The sequence below is a fragment of the Chrysochloris asiatica genome, unplaced genomic scaffold (genome assembly GCF_000296735.1).
Source record: "Chrysochloris asiatica unplaced genomic scaffold, ChrAsi1.0 scaffold00357, whole genome shotgun sequence".
In the NCBI taxonomy this organism is placed as follows: domain Eukaryota; kingdom Metazoa; phylum Chordata; class Mammalia; order Afrosoricida; family Chrysochloridae; genus Chrysochloris; species Chrysochloris asiatica.
In genome coordinates, this window is record NW_006408875.1 from 467,548 (window position 1) to 474,356 (window position 6,809).

General features: G+C 40.8%; 1 pseudogene; it reads left to right on the top strand.

The window, feature by feature from the left end:
* Window positions 1–113: 113 nt before the first annotated feature.
* Window positions 114–1,412, top strand: LOC102817485 (annotated as a pseudogene).
* The last annotated feature ends 5,397 nt before the right edge of the window (window positions 1,413–6,809 follow it).

Genomic DNA, 6,809 nt, shown 5'->3' on the forward strand with positions numbered 1-6,809 from the left:
TAATTCACCATAAAACATTAAACAAAAAAAGAATATAGAAGGCCCCTTTTCCCCTCGGCTGCGTACTTTTCAGCAGCTCTGTGCGCCCCACCCCTTTTCTCTGAGGAATCACCATGGTGGCCGGGACCCTGTACACATATCCTGAAAACTCGAGTGCCTCCAAGACCCTCATCACTGCTCAGTACAGCGGGATTCAGGTCTGCATGCTCTCCACACCACCCCACTTCCACTTTGGCCAAAGAACCGCACCCCTGAATTTCTCCGCAAATTTCCTGCTGGTAAAGTTCCAGCGATTGAGGGTGAGGATGGAGACTGTGTCTTTGAAAGCAATGCCATTGCCTACTATGTGAGCAATGAGGAGCTGCGCGGAAGTACACCAGAGGCAACAGCTCAAGTGGTATGGTGTGTGAGCTTTGCTGACAGCGACATAGTGCTCCCAGCCAGTGCCTGGGTGTTCCCCACCTTAGCCATCGTGTATCACAACAAGCAGGACACAGAAAATGCCATGGAGGAGGTGAGATGAATTCTGGGACTGCTGGATGCTCACTTGAAAATGAGGACTTTCCTGGTCGGTGAACCTGTGGCACTGGCTGACATCACAGTTGTTTGTACCCTGTTGTGGCGCTACAAACAGGTCCTAGAGCCTTCTTTTCATCAGGCCTTCCCCAATACCAACCGCTGATTCCTCATCTGCATTAACCAGCCCCAGTTCCCGGCTGTCTTAGGGGAGGTGGAGTTTTGTGAGAAGATGGCTCAGTTCCATGCTAAAAAGTTTGCAGAGAGCCAGCATAAAAGGACACACATGGAAAGAGAAAGGTCAAAGGGAGGAGAAGCAGAAGGTCCAAGCTGAGCGGAAACAAGAAAGGGCCTCGGGCTGCTGCCCCTGAGAAGGAGATGGACGAATGTGAGCAGGCACTTGCTGCCGAGCCAAAGGCCAAGGACCCCTTTGCTCACCTGTCCAAGAGTACCTTTGTGTTTAACCACAAGTACTTCAATGAGGACACGGTCTCTGTGGCACTGCCATATTTCTGGGAGCACTTTGATAAGCGTGGCTGGTCTTATGGTATTTTGAGTACCGCTTCCCGGAAAATCTCACCCAGAGCTTCATGAGTTGCAACCTCAGCATCAGAATTTTTCAGTGATTGGACAAGCTGAGGAAGAATGCCTTTGCCAGCGTCATCCTCTTTAGAACCAACAACAGCAGCTCCATCTCTGGAGTCTGAGTCTTCAGAGGCCAAGAGCTTGCCCTCCCGCTGAGTCTAGATTGGCAGGTGGCCTACGAGTCCGACATGTGTCAGAAGCTGGATCCTGTCAGTGAAGAGACTCAGACACTGGTTCGAGAGTACTTTTCCTGGGAGAAAGACTTCCAGCACGTGGGCAAAAGTTTCAACCAGGGCAAGGTATTCAAGTAAATACCATGCCGTTCATCACCTGGCTGCCTGCGTCTGCCACTCAGAAAGATGGGGATCATTAAAGGGAACTGAACATTGCACCTATCCAAAAGGAAAAAAAAAGACTATGGAAGGCCCCTTCCAAGACTGAAACTCACAGGGAATACATGAGCAGGCATGTAATCTTGCTGGTGACCACATTGGTCTACTGATGAGAAGTGGGGGTAAAACAGCAATGAAGTTGTGGGCTAAGTCAACCATGTTGAATAGACTCCTCTCAAACTGAATTGAGACCTGGTTGGCCAGAAGTCCATGGGACTCCTGAGCCCATGGACAGGGGCATAGCCCCAGAGCAGAGAGTGAAGCATCCAGCTGATATGAAGTGAGGGGAGATGCACAAGAACACCCATACTTGCAGATAGTATCCATTTGACCTAGCTTCAATGGCTGGATGATCAGAACTTGACTAAAGGGAGAAAGAAGAGGGAAAAAAAGTGTAGTCTGCTACAATTTGATGAACTTGACCTATACTTATGGATGTAGTAGCTTAAAAGAGGGAACAAATTTTTACAGCAAGGATCATTCCCACTCCCTCCAAACACAGGATTGACAGGGACGGGCAACTTAGACACTGGCTACCCCAAAATGGGGATGGGGGGACTACAAAGGCATGAACTGACTGGCTTACAAATTTTCAAGAGGGAGCTTAGTTTCAGAGGGTGTGGGGAAGGTAGAATCTTCACTGAGTGGTTTCCAACCTGTCTAGACAGGGCTGGTGAAAAGAGATGGGATATGACTCTTGTGGTTCAATAGTGAATAATTGTTATCAGGATTGATTGTGATTGTTGCAAATGTAAAGGTAGACGTTTTGTAACAAAAGGAGGGGAGGACCCTGGGACCATCAAGGAAGAGGAGTGGAGTGAGAGACCCTATCCAAAGACACAGTGATGTCAGAGATGGAGGCAGAGATGATGATGTGGATAGATGGAGTGGCTGGGGACCCTGGAGTCAGGGAGGGAGAGGGGCTGGGGACTGGGAAAGCATTCTTGCAGGGTGTACCCTTTGGTTGTTTGAATTGTTATGTATCCTTGAGTGCTCCAGTGTACATTTAAAAAAAAAAAATGTCAGAGGGAATGGAAGCAAATATTGTTAAATGATGATGCATGGAGGGGATTGTAATCATTGCATTGCAATGAAATACAATAGGATGAATGTAAAGCTGATGTTCTCCCATGTAAACTCTCGCTCAATTCACAATAAAAACTTAAAAAAAAAAAAAAAAAGAATATGGAAGGAATACACAGAGTCACTGTACTGAAAAGAAATGGTCGATATTCAACCATTTCAAGAGGTAACATATGACCAAGAACCAGTGAGCCTGAAGGAAGAAGTCCACGGTGCATTGAAGGCATTGGTAAAGAACAAGGCCCCAAGAATTTATGAAATACAAATCGAAATCATTCAACAAACTGATGCAGCACTGGAGGCACTCACTCATCTACGCCAAGAAATTTGGAAGACAAGTACTTGGAAGAGATCCATATTTGTGCCTATTTCAAAGAGAGGTGACCCAATGGAATGCTGAAATAATCAGACAATATTATTAATATCTCATGCAAGTAAAATTTTGCTAAAGATCATTCAAAAATGGCTGCAACCATACATTGACAGAGAACTTCCAGAAAACCTGGCTAATTATCTTTAAACTGCATTTTACATGAAGTTTTTGAAGACACTTTGTATGCTATTCTCCTCATCTTGTCTTATTTATTCTGAATAATAAATATTTGCTAATCTTAGCATTAAAACAGAGTTTTGCTTTGTGTTTTGTTCCAAATGATATTTTACTTTTTATTGTTAAGAAGTACCGTCGAGTTGGGTCCGACTCATAGCAACCTTGTATAGGGTTTCTGAGGAGGAGCTGGTGAGTTTGAACTGCCTACCTTGCAGTTCAAATAACTTTGCAGTCCAGTTCTTATCCTATGGCTCCACACCAGGATATTTCATGACATCCTTGTGTGGGGCCATAGGACAAGAACTTGTGAATATCATGACATTGCAATCTAAAATAAGCAGATGTATAGGGACAAAGTTAATTAGTGGCTATCTCAGACTGTCACTACTTATCTGTCAGTTATTGAACTGTGCTGGCTTGGGTGCTGCTGTGATTCTGGAACCTATGCCACTAGTGTTTTAAATACCAGCATGGTCAGCCAAATTGGGCACGTTTCAGTGTTGCTTCCAGACTAAGCCAGATTAGAAAGAAAAATGGACCACTTCTGAATGGTTAGTTAGCCTTATGAATGGCAGTGGAACATTGTCAGAGGCAGGGCTTGAAGATGAGGCCTTCAGGTTGGAAATCACTCAAAATATGACTGGGGAAGAGCTGTTTCCTCAAAGTAGAGTCAACATTAATGATGTGGATGGAGTTAATATTTCAGAATCTTTGCTTGCTGATATGGCACAACTCAAAATGAGAAGAAACAGCTGCAAACACCCTATTAATGATCAAAATTTGGAATGACAAAGTATGTATCTACAAAAATTGAAAGTGGTCAAAACTGAAATAGAATGCATAAACATCGATATTCTATACATTGGTGAGTTGAAATGGACTGGCATTGGCCATTTTGAATCAGACAGACATATGGTTTTCTACGTCAGGAACAATAGATGTAAGAGGAATGGCATGTCATTCAATTTCAAAAAAGAACAATTCAAGATCTATCTATCCTGTCTGTGACAGGAGAATATCCATACGCCTACAATGAAAACCAGCTAATACCACTTACTATTTAAATTTATGCACCAACAACTAAAGCTAGTAATGATGAAATTGAAGAATCCTACCAACTTTTTCTGTATGAAATTCATCAAACATGCATTCAGGTGATTGGAATGGGAAAGTTAGAAGCAAAAAAAAAAAAAACAGAATCTAAAGTTGGAAATTATGGTCTTTGTGAGAGACCATAGATACTAGAGATCACATGATAAAATGTTGCAAGACCAATAGCTTATTCACTGCAAATACCTTTTTTTTCAACAACATTAAAGGTATAAATGAAGATCTCACCAGTTGGAATCCATAGGAATAAAACTGACTACATTTGTGGAAAGAGAAGAGGGAGAAACACAATGTTGTTGTTGTTGAATGTCGTGGAGTCAGTTCCAACCCAGTACAGGGTTTCCAAGGAGTGGCTGGTGAGCTTGAACCACTGACCTTGCAGCTCAAACCGACTTTGCAGTCCAGCGTATTAACCCACAGCACTACACCAGGACACCAGAGAAGATCATCTGTCAAAACAAGGTCAGAGACTGACTGTGGAACAGACCATCAATAGCTCTTATGCAAGTTCAAGAAGAAGCTGAAGACAAAAGCTAAGTAGATCTTTGGAGCAGATTTGCCTATTGCAATATGTCACTTGATTTTTTTTACTGCTGCTTCCATGAGCATTGATTGGGATTTTAAGCAAAATGAAGTATTTGACAATTTCAATCTTTTCTGTATGCATCATGAATTTACTTATTAACTCAGTTGTGAGGATTTTTGTTTTCTTTACATTGAGACGCAGTTCATACTGAAGGCTGAGTTTTTATCTCTATCAGTTAAGTGATTCAAGTCCTCTTAGATTTCAACAAGCAAGATTGTGTCATCTGCATATCCCAGGTTGGTAATAACTCTTACTCCAATCATGATGCCACATTCTTCTTCATATAATACAACTTTTAGGATTCTTTACTCAGTATCTAGATTGAGTATGTACAGTGAAAGGATACAACCCTAGCATATACCTTTCCTGATTTTAAACTATTCAGTATCCCCTTTTTCTGTTCTCTTGGTCTATGTACATGTTACTCATGAGCACAATTGAGAATCTGGCATACTCATTCATCACAATGCTATCCATAGTTTGTTATGATTCACATAGTCAAAAGAATTTCCATAGGCAATAAAGCACAAGTAAACAATTTTCTGATATTCTCTGCTTTCAGTCAAGATCCATCACATGTTAGCTATGACAGCTCTCATTGCACATCCTCTTCTGAATCCAGTTTGAATTTCTGGCAGCTTCTGTGGATGTACTGTTACAATCATTTTTGTATTATCTTCAGCAAAATTTTACTTGTGTGTGATAAGAATGATGTTGTTCAATGATTTTCACATCCCATTGGGTCACCTTTTTTGGAATAGGTACAAATACAGATATCTTCCAATCCGTTGGCAAGATAACTGTCATCCAAATTTCTTGGCATAGATGAGTGAGCACCTCCAGTACTGCATCAGCTTGTTAAAACATTTCAATTTGTATTCCATCAGTTCATGGAGCCTTGTTTTTCACCAATGCCTTCAGTACTGCTTAAACTTTTTCCTTCAATACCACTGGTTCATGATCATATTGTAGCTCTTGAAATGATTGAACATTGATCATATCTTTTGGTACAACTCTGTATATTCTTTTGATCTTGTAGTATTTCCAGACCTTCATTCAATGTTTTGCCCATAGGATCATTCAATATTGCAACCCACGTGTTCAATTACTCTTCAGTTCTTTCAGCTTGAGAAATACTGAGTATGTTCTTCCCATTTGGTTTTCTAATTTTAGGGCCTTGCACATTTCATTATATTTGACTGTGTCTTCTCAGGCTGTCCATTTAAAATATTTGTTCAGCTCTTTTGCATCCTCATTTCTTCCTGTTGCTTTTGCTGATCTGTTTGTAATTGCTGGATAAGTTTGGGTAACATGTTGACTTCATTCTTTCTTATCTTTGGATGTGTGCATTTATTGTTATATATGGTCCTCTGTGCACTGCTCTTCTTATTTCCCAAATGTCTCAGTCCATAGTGTTTTCATTCTCAATTAATCCAAGGAGTTTCTTCATTTCATCTTTTATTCCTTCTATTACCAAGTAGTTTTTTAGAAGAGTGTTATTCAATTTCATGTACTTTGTAAATTCTCTTACTTCCTATAGTTCATTTATAATTTTATAGCAGTGCGATTTAAAAAAAAAATTACTTTGTAGTTTTTTGATGTTTTTTAATTTATTGAGGCTTGCTTTGTGGTCTAACATATGTCGCATTCCTTCTATGCTAGAAAAAATTTGTGCTGTAATGTTATTGGATGGTGTGTTTTGCTTATATTTAGGAGTCGATTGGTTGATTGCATTGGTTTGTTCTTCTGTATCTTCACTGAATTTCTTTCTATTTGTTCTGTCCTTCATCAAAATTGTTGTATTAAAGTGTGGAGCTGCAGAATAATGCACTGGACTGTAGGTCAGTTTGAACCACAAGGTCGGTGGTTCAAACCCACCAGCCACTCCTTGGAAACCCCATACAGGGTCACTATGAGTTGGAACTGACTCAGTGAAATATCAACAATTAACACTGTGGAGTTGCCTATTTCTTTTTCAATTCTGTTA